Raw genomic sequence first — 14,219 nt, 5'->3', positions numbered from 1 at the left:
CATACTTCTACTAAAAAAATGTATTATTTAGCTGAAATGCAAATTTAACTGGATATTTTTGTTTGCTAACTCTGGAAATACCACTTCTTCTAGATGCCTTGGGGGTCAGTCCAGCAGGTACATTGGGGACACTGGGGACATTGACCTAAGCTCTCCTGATCTTCTCATTGCTAAGTCAAACATGGAAATAAAAACACATTCAGATTTTCTCTTTTTGCTGTGCCAGTCTCTCCCAAACGCCACGTGAGCAGGATTTGTCTCAATTTGAATGAGTGTGGGCGTAAGATTTTTTTTTTAACAAATAGCTTTTCAGCCAGAAAATTGTTATCACTGTGGAGAGGTCACATTCTTGAATCTGAGAAGAGTCTGTGGGAATACAATGCCATCTTTAAACCAATTTTCATTTTTAGAGAGAACCAGCAGAGGGGGCACATTCTGCAACCATACCAGGCTCAGGTGCGATCAAGGCCACCTGGAATCACTCAGGCACCAAGATTGATAGAATCCCTGTGGACTTCACAACTGCATGCCAAAGACTTCATTTCTGATGGAGCAAAGGAAGACTTGGGTAAAAAACAAACCCCAAATAAACAAATCAGAAAAAAACCATACCCACCAGTAAGAGAAAAGAAACAACCAAAAAACTCCAGTGCTGATTCACATGAAGAAACAGTGTAGTACAAGATTATAAGAAAAGACAAATTGTGAAAGTTTTCCTGCTCCTAGGGCTGGCTGGGATTGAGAACATCAGATTCAGCCTTTTGAGACGTGCTTCTTCTGTGAGGCATTCCAAAGGGTAAAGTTGTTCACAGTCTTGGCCTTACAGCCCCTGATTGCTTCCTATCACTTGTTTCCTCCTCACTAAGGAAATATGCGTTGATGCCAGGTCTTATACTTTTCCTTCGGGTCTCTCAAAGACATGGCCACGCTGACTGGCACATAGTAGGTACCTCCATGTCTCAATTCTCTTGGAGAAATGAAAGAATATTTCTAAAATATTTAAAAAGGAGATTCCACAATCTCCCTTCATCACCCTTGATTTTAGTGATTGATTCTTGCAAATAGGAAAGTTTTTCATATAACTTACTGAAAATTTTTCATTTTGCAGCTGGAGTTTATTTCTAGATGTAAGGAGGTCCTGATGAAATAGAAAAAAAATACGCTTTAAATTTCTTACAAAACATAAAAATAGATGTTTCTTTCCAGCTTGAGAGACTTAATTTTAATAATAATTTTAATAGTTAATAATTTATTCATAAGTAATGTTGAATGGGGACTCTGTAGACCTGAGCTCTAGTTCTGGTTTTCTTGTTTGCTAACCGTATTTGCTGGGGCAAGACTTGTAACATCTCTATTAACTGGTGGTTCCCAAGACTGCCTGATCATAATCTCCTGGGAGTTTTTTAAAAATTCCTTGGCTCTACACACAAATATATCTGTGGTAAGTCCTAAAAGTTTATTTTTTAAATTATTTTTGGTTTTTGAGAGAGAGAGGAAGGGGAAAGATAGAAAAAAACATCAATGTAAGAGAGAAACATCGATTAGTTGCTTCCCACATGTGCCCCAACCACGCATCCAACCCTAAACCTAGGTATGTGCCCTGATTGGCAATCAAACTCACAACCTTTTTGGTGTACAGACCAATGCTCCAACCAACTGAGCCACCTGGCCAGGGCCTGGAAGTTTATTTTATAATGCTCCCCCCTCCCCCCGGTGATTCTTATAACTTATGGGCTTAAGAACCACTGGACCAGGTTACTGGTCTTCAAGCTGCTATACTGGTGCCTGGACCAATGCAGAGGAACTCCATTGAATGGTGTGAGCTGAGATTGAACTACTTCTGGTGTACAAATGTGTAGCCAAGATCAAGGGCCCTGATGTTGGACACCGTTCAGGAGGCTCCAGCTGGAAGCCCTGTCATGCCTTGCGTAAACACATACACACGTTAAGATTTTTAAAGATCCCTTTGATTCTAACACTTTATGGTCTGAGAACTTATACCTTCCTTTATAAGTACTTATGTGGTAGTCTTATTGCATTTAATTAGAATGGGAGCTTTGCTCTTGTAGCTCAAATCTGTGGACTAAAGAGCAAATGTCTTGTAGCCACCCTCAGAAAAAGGGCCACTTTGTTCACAGCAAAAAGGGATGTGTGAGTATATGTGAGTCAGCACAAGCCAATTACACTGTGAAAGACACAACCCTAAGTACATCCATCAATAGCAAATTGATTGTCCCAGCCATGTGCTGGCTTCTGATTATGTGTCAGTATTATTTTTTTAAAATTTTTTATATATTTTATTGATTTCTCACAGAGAGGCAGGGAGAGAGATAGAGAATCAGAAACATCGTTGAGAGAGAAACATCGATCAGCTGCCTCCTGCACATCCCCCACTGGGGATGTGCCCACAACCAAGGCACATGCCCTTGACTGGAATCGAACCTGGGACCCCTCAGTCCATAGGCCAATGCTCTATCCACTGAGCCAAACCAGTCAGGACAGTATTATTGACATTTGTACAGCGCTTTCCATAAACAGGGATGTAGATTCATTCTACAAAATCATATTGAATTGTGATGATGCCAAACTAACCACATTTCAAATTATTTCCATATTTTTTCATGTAACTAACGTGTTTATGTTTACACAAGGACAGAGGAATACATTGCAAGAATGACAGGGCTTCCAGCTTGAGCCTAAATGGGGTCTAACATCAGGATATGACTGGGCATGGCTGGGTAACTGGCAGGGAAGAGCAAAAGGAAGGAGGTGGGGTGGAGGAGCTTCCTTGCATGGAAGTAGGAGCCGGGTATGCACAGGTCAGTCCAGTATAAAAATCTGAGGCATTAGAAGGACAGTTGCAGAGTGTTGTCTTCTGATTTGTCTCATAGCCCAGCTCATGGATGAATCTCTGGCCCATGGAAGAGAGAGGACTGATGGTAAGAGCTCAGAAGCCTTTCATAGATCTCCATGAATGCCGAGGTTTGGACACCTGCAGGCTCTATGCCTTGACAGTGGCAAAGCCTCTGGAGCTTGCAGGAAGTGGTGAACGTGGTGTCTGGTGGATGGGGAGTTAGTTAGCAGTGGACTGTGACCAGGAGCAGAGGAAGAGATAGAGGGAGACTTGACCTCTTCTGGCATCCCAGAGCTGCTGGAGGACTCTGTAGACACCAGGGTTCTGGGTTAGCAGAGGGAACAAAGACCAGCAGAACGCGGCTCACATGCAGGTTGGCAGTTTCCAGTTTCCAGACCCTGTGATCTCTTCAGAACATTTTTCAATTCAGTTCAGCAAACTGAGAGGCTTTGTTGATTGTTCTCTGCTCCTCTATGATGAGTTATGTGGTGTTGGTGCTAGCATAAGGAGTGTGTAAGAGTTGGGTCATCTGCAGTGACAATGGCATTGCTCCTGTGGTGAGAGCGTGACTGAAAATCCCACTAGTCTAGGTGACAGCTGTTGGGATCTCCAATACCAGACACCTCTCCTCACTGAACGCCTAGGGAAGTTTATCAGCACCTATATGGTGACTTAGAGGCATCTTTCTCTGCCTCTTATCCTCTCTACATGAGCAGGAAGAACTAGCTGTAGTTGCTTTTAGACTAGAGGAGCCACCTTTCCCAGGGGATAGGCCTGCCACTGGTTGGGAACCAGATCCTCTGCCCAGGAGCAGAATCAACTTCACTTCAGCAAGCAATGAGAAGCATGCCACAGGGAAGCAAAAAAGCTGGTCTCAGTTCAGTCATGCCATCTTCTGAGACGACCTTTCAGTGTGGTGGGCTATTTCTGTTTCCCGCGACCCATCACGGGAAAACGACAGGTTCTTGAGCGGAGGAGCTGGGGACTAAGAAATTAAAGAAAGACCAAGATGCAGAAATAGATTTTAAGCTGGGGCCAGGTGGGCGCCATCCTCTCTGATGGAGAGGTGGCAAAAGCAGCTGAGCCACACAGCAGGTTTATTTTAAAGGCCTAGATTTACATATCTAGTTCTGCCCCTGCCTGATTAACATGTCCAGCCTTATTGGGGAAGCATGTTCCCAGGGCGTGGCTGCCTATGCTCTGAGTTCAGCTGACAATAATAAGAAAATGCCTAGGTGCCTCCCAGGCGGCCCTCTACATCTCCCCCGTTTTTGTTTTTTAAGCTACTATAATAAAAGTAAAATTTTAAACATTAATAGTAGGGCTCTAGAATTAAAACAATGCAAATGCAAAAACTAAACTACATACATGTTATCATTTTCAAAATTTGAATGTTACAAAACAATGCCAATGCAAAACAACAATATGAGAAATCAGAACTATGGACATATTAACATTTTTGCTACTAAATGAAAAGAAAAGTCTCTTTTGCTGCTGGTGTATATTTACTCAGAGTCCTTGGACTTGGCTGCGCAAGACTTTGCAGAAGACTGGCAGCTAACAGATGCCAATCTGTTGCGCTTCAGTCGTTAACCTTTTCAGATGACTCCATATTGGCACAACAGTCCCTTGCATCTTTCAGTTTTCTTCTTCTTCCCCTTTGCTGTCATTAGGGCAGTACTTAGTTCTTTTGAGTGAATGGACACAGGAGCTTGTCTGAGTCCATTGTGGTGACGGATGTAACGCTCTGGCACCCGAATTGGCTGCATTGCTCCTTCTTTCTTGCTCTTGGTTCTGGGAAACCTGCAGCAATGCACAGGTGCTGACTGCTATCATGACAAGGCGTCTTCACCATCTCCGTCTTTGAACTGTCTCTCCTGTCTTTGTGGCTGGAACAATCTGGTCAATTGGGATCTGTTGTTGCAGGAATCCACATGGTCTTGAAGCTGTTCTCTGAAAGTATACAAACATATTCTCTACCAAAGGTTAAAGGAAAAACCTTACTTGGGGTCCTTTCTTTAAAATGATCTTCTCCTGGCTTTCCCTGACATCATGTGTTTTTTCTGGGTGTCTCGCTGTTAGCATTAAATGAAAAATTTTATCTAAATGTAATTTAGTTATAGGATATTTTTCTTTACATGGTATTTTCCCACTATCCCCCCCTTTTTATTTAATTATTAGGAGGATTTTTGGAAAATTTACAATGCAGTCTAGATAACTTTAAATTCCAACTTTTTGCACAAAAATATGACTGCTTTAGGTTCATAGCATGTTAAGCAATTTTATCACGAAATGAAAATTTTGGTTAATACCTTTTGAATAATTACTTATTTCAAATTAGCTAAATTTAATTTGAAAACTTGAGAACTATTTTACTGTCAAATTTAATATTTTAACAATAATCTTAATTTACACTGTAAATATTAATTGAAAGGATCACTTTACGTCCTTGAGGAGGCTTAAGAATTCCTGTTGTTAGGCTAGATTTAACTTTAGGGTCTGTTAACTAAGCCTTCATTTTTCTGGGTACCATTTTCAGCTGGACCAAGACTCTTCTGTTATTTGGTTCCTGATCTGGGCTGGGCATGGGAAGCAAGAAGCAGCCATGGGGACAGGAGACATTCCTCAGAAGGGGCAAGTATTCAAGCCCCTGCACCATTGGGGGGGTGAGGATCTGTGCCCCACCTCTGTTGAACCCCAAGTTTTCTCCTACTGCCCCCTGACTGTGCCTGTCTTAGGTCGCCCCACCCTGTGGGGTCTTACCCGTCTTTGACTACCAGCCATCTCTGGGCCAAGTAGGGTGATGTGAGGTTCAGTTCTGTCTCCTTGTTAACCTATGTCCCTCTGGCCTCCATGCCCAGCAACTGCCTTTGGATCCCCTCACCTGCTGGCAGGCCCCGGCATTGATCATAGAGAACCCAGGTTTCTTCTCCAGAGAGGGCCCAGCTTACACCATTGGGCAAGAGACAGATCCATGGTACCAGCTTTTCATGATCTCAGTTTGAACGGAGAGCTCAGATAACAGCTGTAGACAATTGGAATTCTCTTGGCAAAAAAAAAAAAAAAGGTTAAGAGAGGTCAATACATCATGCTTAAGTGCCTTCCCAGGGGGCCTTCCACATAGTGGAAGGGAATAAATCCTTTTATGTCCTTAAATATTAAATTGCTGCCAAACATTTAAAGAATTAATTTGTAAGTTTGTTTGGGATAAATGCACAATATACCGTTGTAAAGCATCAAAATTATTAATGAAACTTGTAGAATAATACCATGTAAGAATATTCTTTGCTCTAGGTCATGACAATTCAATTTTAAACTCAAGATTTGGAATGAGGAACCTAGTTTTCAAAAAAAAAAAGAGAAATTTACAGAAGCAGAGACAGTATGCTATCTAAATTACAGTTTTGGGTAAACACATTATCTAGAGTCCTTGGGTAACCCAGGTTAACTTAGGCATGTTATCTAAATTACAGTTTTGGGTTTAGAACCCTTGGGTGACCTGGTTAAACTTAGGCATGTTATCTAAATTACAGTTTCGGGTCTCCAGAACACTGAGTTGACACGTTAACTGGAGCCCTCTGACCTTGGGATAGCCATGCTGTCCCTCCCAGGTAAAGGAAAAATGTGCCTTTTACTAGGATTCAATTGCTTACAAAGATAGTAATTTAACTAAGTATTTTTATTTTTTTTATTTTTTTATTTTAATAATTTTTATTTCTTAAAGTATTACAAAGAGTATTACATATGTCTCCTTTTTTCCTCCCCTTGACATTCCCCCGGTCCTACCCCCCGCCCCCCCCCCCCCCCGCCCCGTGTCTTGTGTCCATTGGTTAATCTTATCTGCATGCATATAAGTCCTTCAGTTGGTCTCTTAATCCCCCCCCCAACCCTCCCCAGGCTTCCCACTGTAGTTTAACATTCTGTTCAATGTTGCTCTGCTTCTGTATCTACCCCTGTTCATCAGTCCATACTGGTCCCCTTTATTTGTCCCAACCTCACTGGAGTAGTCTCAACCTCACCAGGGCCGTCTGAGCCTCACCAGGGCTGTTTCAACCTCACCGGGGCCATCCCTACCTCACGGGGGCCGTTTCAACCTCACCGGGGTCGTCCCTACCACACCGGGGCCGTTTCAACCTGACCGGGGTTGTCCCTACCGCACCGGGGCCGTTTCGACCTGACCAGGGTCGTCCCTACCTCACGGGGGCCGTTTCAACCTCACCGGGGTCGTCCCTACCTCACGGGGGCCGTTTCAACATCACCGGGGTTGTCCCTACCACACCGAGGCTGTTTCAACCTGACCGGGGTTGTCCCTACCACACGGGGGCCGTTTCGACCTGACTGGGGTCGTCCCTACCTCACGGGGGCCGGATCAACCTCACCGGGGTCGTCCCTACCTCACGGGGGCCGTTTCAACCTGACCGGGTTGTCCCTACCACACCGGGGCCGTTTCGACCTGACTGGGGTCGTCCCTACCTCACGGGGGGCCGTTTCAACCTCACCGGGGTCGTCCCTACCACACCGGGGCCGTTTCGACCTGACTGGGGTCGTCCCTACCTCACGGGGGCTGTTTCAACCTCACCGGGGTCGTCCCTACCACACCGGGGCTGTTTCAACCTGACCGGGGTTGTCCCTACCACACCAGGGCTGTTTCAACCTGACCGGGGTTGTCCCTACCACACCAGGGCCGTTTCGACCTGACCAGGGTCGTCCCTACCTCACGGGGGCCGTTTCAACCTCACCGGGGTTGTCCCTACCACACCGGGGCCATTTCGACCTGACCAGGGTCGTCCCTACTACACCGGGACTGCTTCAACCTCACCGGGTCCATCCCGACCTCACCGGGGCCATCCCAGCCTTACCGGGGAAACAGGAAGTTTGGCCCTCTGTCCCCTGCCGGCGGCTCCCCACTAGACAAAATCTCCAGGCGTTCCTGGTGGTTGAACATCCAGTACTCCTGCCCTCCACCAAGTGCACAGACTGCCTGTCTGCTGTCCCCCAGCGCCCCACAAGAGACTGGGACCAGTGGGCATGTTTGTGCGCTTGCTGGTACAGCAGTTCCACAGTGCCGGCTGAGTCAGGCCCAGCCCTGGCCGGCCCCGGACCCGACTCTGCCCCCTGATTGCGTCCCTCCCAGATGCAAGGAGCTGAAATCTGCAGCCTGCTGGGATGGGCTCTGTACTTGGTGCCTCTGCACATCCTACTCAGTCTCAATGCGCTTCTTTCTATGCGAGGAGTTGAAATCTGCAGTTTGTTGGGTTGGGCTCTGTACTTGGTGTCACATCCTACTCAGTCTCAATGTTCTTTCTCTCCTTCCAGTTGTAGAGCTTCCACTGGGCCAACTTTCCCATGGTTCTGTATGATAGGTGTTTGTCTGATATTTGGTAGTTTCGATGTTGTTGTGTGAGGTAGCACGCACAGGTCTCTTCCTTATGCCGCCATCCTGGTTCTCCTGGGTCTGCTTCTTGAGTGTGTCTCTCATGGCTGCGAGCAGTTGAAGTCTGCAATTTGTTGGGATAGGCTGCAAAAGCGCAGGTGGGTCTTTTTGTGCACCTGGCACAGCTTGGATGGGGATGTAAATTGATTAGGGCTGAGACTCAGGGAGTCGCCATGGCGGAGCAAATAGCACTGGCTGAGTCTCCGCGGCCCCTTGACTCTCTGCCAGGGCTTTGTGTCCCCCAGTGCTGGCGAGCAGCTGTGCAACAGAGTCTCCCTCGCTTTCTGATGGCTGCAAGGCCGTGCTGCCTCTCCCCGTAGGGTCTGGTGCTTCATGATCCCGCCTGAACCAGCTCAGTGGATTTGAAAGTTTGCAGAAGCAAAGGCGTTTCTACTTGTGAGTCTGGCACAGCCCAGATGGGAATGTAAATTGCGTAGGGCGGGGTCACAGGGAGTCGCCGGGGCGGAGACTCAGCGGCCCCTTGCCTATCCAGGACTCCAGGAATTTGCGTCCCCCAGTGCCGGCGAGCAGCCGAGCGCCAGAGCCTCCCTCGCTTCCTGACCGCTGGAAGGCCGTGCCGTCTCTCGCCTTGGGGCCTGGGGCCTCAGAGACCCGCCCGAACCAGCTCAGTGGATTTGAGAGTTTGTAAAAGCACAGTCATTCCCTCTTGTGCCTCTGGCACAGCCCTGAGGGTAGGGCGGGGTCACAGGGAGTCACCAGCGTGGAGGAAATAGCGATGGCAGCGTCTCCGCGCCCCTCGCCTCCCCGGGACACCAGGACTTCTTGTCCCGTGGTGCCGGCGAGCAGCCGCGTCTCAGAGCTTCCCTCGCTCTCCGACCACTGCAAGGCCGTGGCCGCCTCTCCCTGCGGGATCTGGGGCCTCAGAGACCCGCCCCGCGCAAGCCCAGAGGATTCGAGGGTTCGTAAAAAACCGAGAATCCATTTGCAGCCCGCGTGGCGTGTGACTGCGTACCTCCGGTTTTGGTGCCTCCGTAGCTCCCACTCAGTCTCACTGCGCTTCTTTCTTTTCCTCCAGTTGTAGATCTCCCACTGGGCCAACTTCCCCATGGTTCTGAGTGGCGGTTGTTTACTTCATAGTTGATAGTTTCAATGATGCTGTGAGAGAGCAGCACACACAGGTCCGTTCCCTATGCCGCCATCTTGGTTCTCTAAGTAAGTATTTTTTTAAAAAGGCAAAGCAAGTAAATTTAGTATTTAGTATACTTCTGATTCACAAGGGGCAAACGCTGCCCCACCTCTAGCCTAATTTTAAAATGCAGCAGCAAGGAGCTTTTGTTATTTCAAATTATATCTTAAAATTCCATTGCAGTATTTTAAGAAATACTAAACAAAATAACTTGTTTTGCCCTTTCTCAGAGGCAAAAACTTAAAATATATATTTATTAATTTTTATTTGATAAAGCTTTCCATGTGATTTCAAGTATATTAAATTTGGTTAAATTAAAAAAATCCTTTAAAAAGAGAGAATAAACTTTTGAAAACATTTCAGGGCCCAGGAAATTTTTCAAAGTCATTCCTTGGTTATAGTTTTGAAATCCAACTTGAAAGACCATCAAATATATATAAAATATATATATATATATATATGATTTAAAAATTATATATTTTTTATTATTATTAGGAGATATCAATTAAATTTAAACTGGTTTTAAGATTTCGGTTGGGATCACAGAAATTGGATTACTGCTATCAGTCCCTTTTAAATACTTTGACATAAGCTATTTAACTTTTGTTTAGGGAGGGAACATATAACCTTTAATTGTCCTTAGTTTAAGGAAAGTAGGGTTTTCTAGATTTAAGAGATTAGAAAAATGACTTAGCCTTTTAAAGGAATACAAGCTCTATTGTCGGCCCTTATAAAGCCAACTGCTCAAAACATTGGTCTATCATATCACTTAAATTATATTAAGACCGTGATTGCTAACTTTATTAAGTATTAAAAATATCTTCTTAAAAATAGTATTAAATAAATCTGAGAGGCAAGCATACTTTATGCCTCATTCGCATTTTTGTAGTAAAATTCCGCCTTAAAGCTCCACCTCTGAAATCCCATCCTGCCTCAGTGAGAAGACATTCCTTTTTGGCTAAATCAGAGGGAGGGTCCTTTGCTGTTTCAAGATGGCAGCCCCCAGGGGAGCGGCAGGCCATGTGGCTGACATGGCGGCTGCCAAGTCATGCAGCCCAAAATAGTGGCTGTCTACACTGTTCTTTGACAGAGCAAACTAAAATCCCTAAAAGATAGATGACCTACATTATATTGTAGACAAACAGAAATCTCATTAGCTGTTTATACCCTTTTTAATTATCTTAAAGAATATCAATCAAATTTAAACTGGTTTTTGTATTAAAAAATTTTCAGTTGAGATTATAAAATTAATCTTTTTTAAATCCGATCAAGAAGTAACATATTTTGAATTTCTAATTATTTAAGAGAAAACACATTTTATTTTTTCAAAAACAAGTTATACTTTAGATATTTAATTTCTCCCAACTCAATTTACACTTTTAACTGTCAGAACTTACAAGTCAAATATTAGCAGCTCTTTGATTAACTACACTTTTATATTTTTAAGAATAAATATTAAAATCTAATAATTAACTTTAAACCATGTTTTTTTTTCTGCCCTGCCAGGGGAATCTGAGAAGCAAACTTGCATTAAAAAACGACTACTGGCGGAAAGCTAATTTCAAAGGAGCCACCTTTTGGCTGCTTGACCTTTTCTGGGAAGGTCGGCTAGCAAAAGGTGTAGCCATTGAAATGCAAATTAACATTCCTAAAGATGGCTGCTAAATTTCAAAATGGTCACAATTTTCCTGCTGGGGAAGTAAAGAAGCTATTCACATGTAAACTTGACTATCAACTTCCTGGTGGTACTTGCCTCAGGGCTGGAAATTTCAAAAGAGCTACTTTAAATCGCCTTGGGAAACCAGCCTGTATTTCTTTCTCAGGTTCATCTCCGCCATTTTTAAGGCCAAAACAGTCTCTGGTTTTTATTCTGTACACAGCAAAAGGTCAAGTTCAGCTCAAAACTATGCACACTCGTTTTTAAACTGGCCTTCTCCCTTTACATGTGCACAGAAATCCCAGATGCATTTATGAATTTGTAAAAGCTTTAAGTCATTAGCTGGAACAAAAGGATAAAGATGGCGAAGATGAGGCGAAGAAGTGGCTTTCTTGGGGAGTGGCGGCCAAATTGGATGGCCACGTGAGCTTCCCCCACCTCCTTGTTTCTTAGGGGGAAGATTCAGTAATGGTCTGGCATTTACTCTTTTTATTTTATTTATTTTTCAATTTTTATTTATTTTTATTTTTCAAGGAAAGAAAAGATTTTTTAAGATAAAGAATCATTGGCAGTTACTGAGAAATTCCTTTAATCCTTTTCTACTTGGTTACAAGTAGTTTACACGTGGAGGCAGAGGAGGTGCAAATGATATTCTTAGAGACTCGCACCCTTCCACTCCAGGTTGTTAAGGCCGTGGATGCACCCCACTTAGACATTTTTAAACTCTCCTGTGCTGAATCAAGGCCATTGCCAATTAAAATAGGAATTTTCTCTGGACTTTTTGCTGAGATTGGTCACACAACTGCTTTCTAACCTTTTCCCAGGTTTCATCAACAAAGCTTAAGAAAGAAATCGAGAATATGACTACAATTAACAGAGCATAGTTTAAAGCATACTTATAAGTATTTGAGAGTAGAGATCTCTTTCCCGAGACTCTGAATTACCCATATTTTACATCCAGTTGATTCAATTCACACAATACACTCCTTACCTTCAATCTGTTGTGTGCACACTTCTAGGAGCGACCCCCTCGCTTTCTTCTCTTGCCTCCTTACTCAATCCCTGTTCGCGCCAAATGTGGTGGGCTATTTCTGTTTCCCGCGACCCATCACGGGAAAACGACAGGTTCTTGAGCGGAGGAGCTGGGGACTAAGAAATTAAAGAAAGACCAAGATGCAGAAATAGATTTTAAGCTGGGGCCAGGTGGGCGCCATCCTCTCTGATGGAGAGGCTGCAAAAGCGGCTGAGCCACACAGCAGGTTTATTTTAAAGGCCTAGATTTACATATCTAGTTCTGCCCCTGCCTGATTAACATGTCCAGCCTTATTGGGGAAGCATGTTCCCAGGGCGTGGCTGCCTATGCTCTGAGTTCAGCTGACAATAATAAGAAAATGCCTAGGTGCCTCCCAGGCGGCCCTCTACATTTCAGCTTCTAGAAAATTCTGGAACTTGCTGTTAACACTTTATGTGTTAATTCCCCTAGGACCATGGTCGGCAAACTGCGGCTCGCGAGCCACATGCAGCTCTTTGGCCCTTTGAGTGTGGTTCTTCCACAAAATACCACAAAATACCACGTGTGGGCGCGCACATACAGTGCAATTGAAACTTCATGGCCCATGCGCAGAAGTCGGTATTTTGTGGAAGAGCCACACTCAAGGGGCCAAAGAGCCGCATGTGGCTCGCGAGCCGCAGTTTGCCAAACTGCAGTTTGCCGACCACTTACTAGGACGTGCTACCCAGTCTTTGGTCAAACACCAGTCTAGATGTTGTGAAGGTATTTTTTTTGAAATGTGATTAATGGTTAAATCAATAGACTTAATGTGGATGGGCCTCATCCAATCAGCTGAAAGACTTATAAGAAAAACTGTGGCCCCCCAGGGAAGAGGGAATTCTGCCTCCAGACTAGACTGCCTTTGGACTCCAACTGCAACATTAAGTCTTCCCTGGGTCTCCTGCCTGCCAGCCTGCTCTGCAAATCTTGGATTTGCCAGCTCTACAATTCCTTTAAAATATAACCTTAATCCTCATCCATAAACCCTAATTCCTTAAAATAAATCTTTCTCTACTTAAACATTTTATTGGTTCTCTGTCTCTGGAGAATCCTGAGCTAATACATGCTCCTTACACTCATCACAGAAACCACACAGACAACTTCTAACATGTAGAAATCCAACATCAAAGCCAGTTCTCAGTTATTCATTTGCCATCTAAGGGAGACCTATATGCTTGATGGCCTTTTAGGACAGGGTTTACTCAGGGATCCTCAAACTACGGCCCGCGGGCCACATGCAAATACAAATATTGTATTTGTTCCCGTTTTGTTTTTTTACTTCAAAATAAGATATGTGGAGTGTGCATAGGAATTTGTTCATAGTTTTTTTTAAACTATAGTCTGGCCCTCCAACGGTCTGAGGGACAGTGAACTGGCCACCTGTTTAAAAAGTTTGAGGACCCCTGGTATATGAAAGAGCTATTGATGTTATCATAACCAGATATTATCACGCACTGCTACAGTTTAGTAAGTACTATCTTAAAATGAGATTTCCTTGTGATTTGCTCTATAGCCATTTTTCTCACCTCGGGGTGTTTGGGTAGTAGTAGTGTGTTGTGGGGGGAATGGGGGGCACACAATGAACACTCAGCTCCAGGTGAGAGAAGCACTGAGCATAGGCTCCGGTTATGAATTACAGTGGGGCCTTGACTTACGAGTTTAATTCGTTTGGTGATGGAGCTCATAACTCAAATTACTCCTATGTCAAATCATAAAGTGAACGAGTGAGACACGTGATGCTGGGCTGATGTTGTGGTGTTCACTGTGACTTTCGCTGCGCCAACTAGCGGTGGGGTATCTGAAGCTGGCTCGTAACCCAAATTTTAAGCTCGCAACTCAAAGCAAAAAATCGGCCGAGAGACGGCTCGTATCTCGAAAAACTCATTAGTCGGGACACTCGTAAGTCAAGGCCCCACTGTATTTGAGAGGCTGCAAGGAAGTGATTTGATTCTGTTTTCCTAGGAACTCAGAGGGGCCAAAGTACTTCTGCTAAAAATACAGTTTTAAAAAACATTTTAATGAGTAGCCAGCATGCAGGCAACTAGATATTCTAATTTCTTCCCAGAGGAGTGGTTA

Source organism: Myotis yumanensis, unplaced genomic scaffold (assembly GCF_028538775.1).
Source record: "Myotis yumanensis isolate MYYU_CA2020_CCGP unplaced genomic scaffold, mMyoYum1.0.hap1 SCAF_3, whole genome shotgun sequence".
Classification (NCBI taxonomy): Eukaryota; Metazoa; Chordata; class Mammalia; order Chiroptera; family Vespertilionidae; genus Myotis; species Myotis yumanensis.
Note: the sequence above shows the minus strand (reverse complement) of the source record.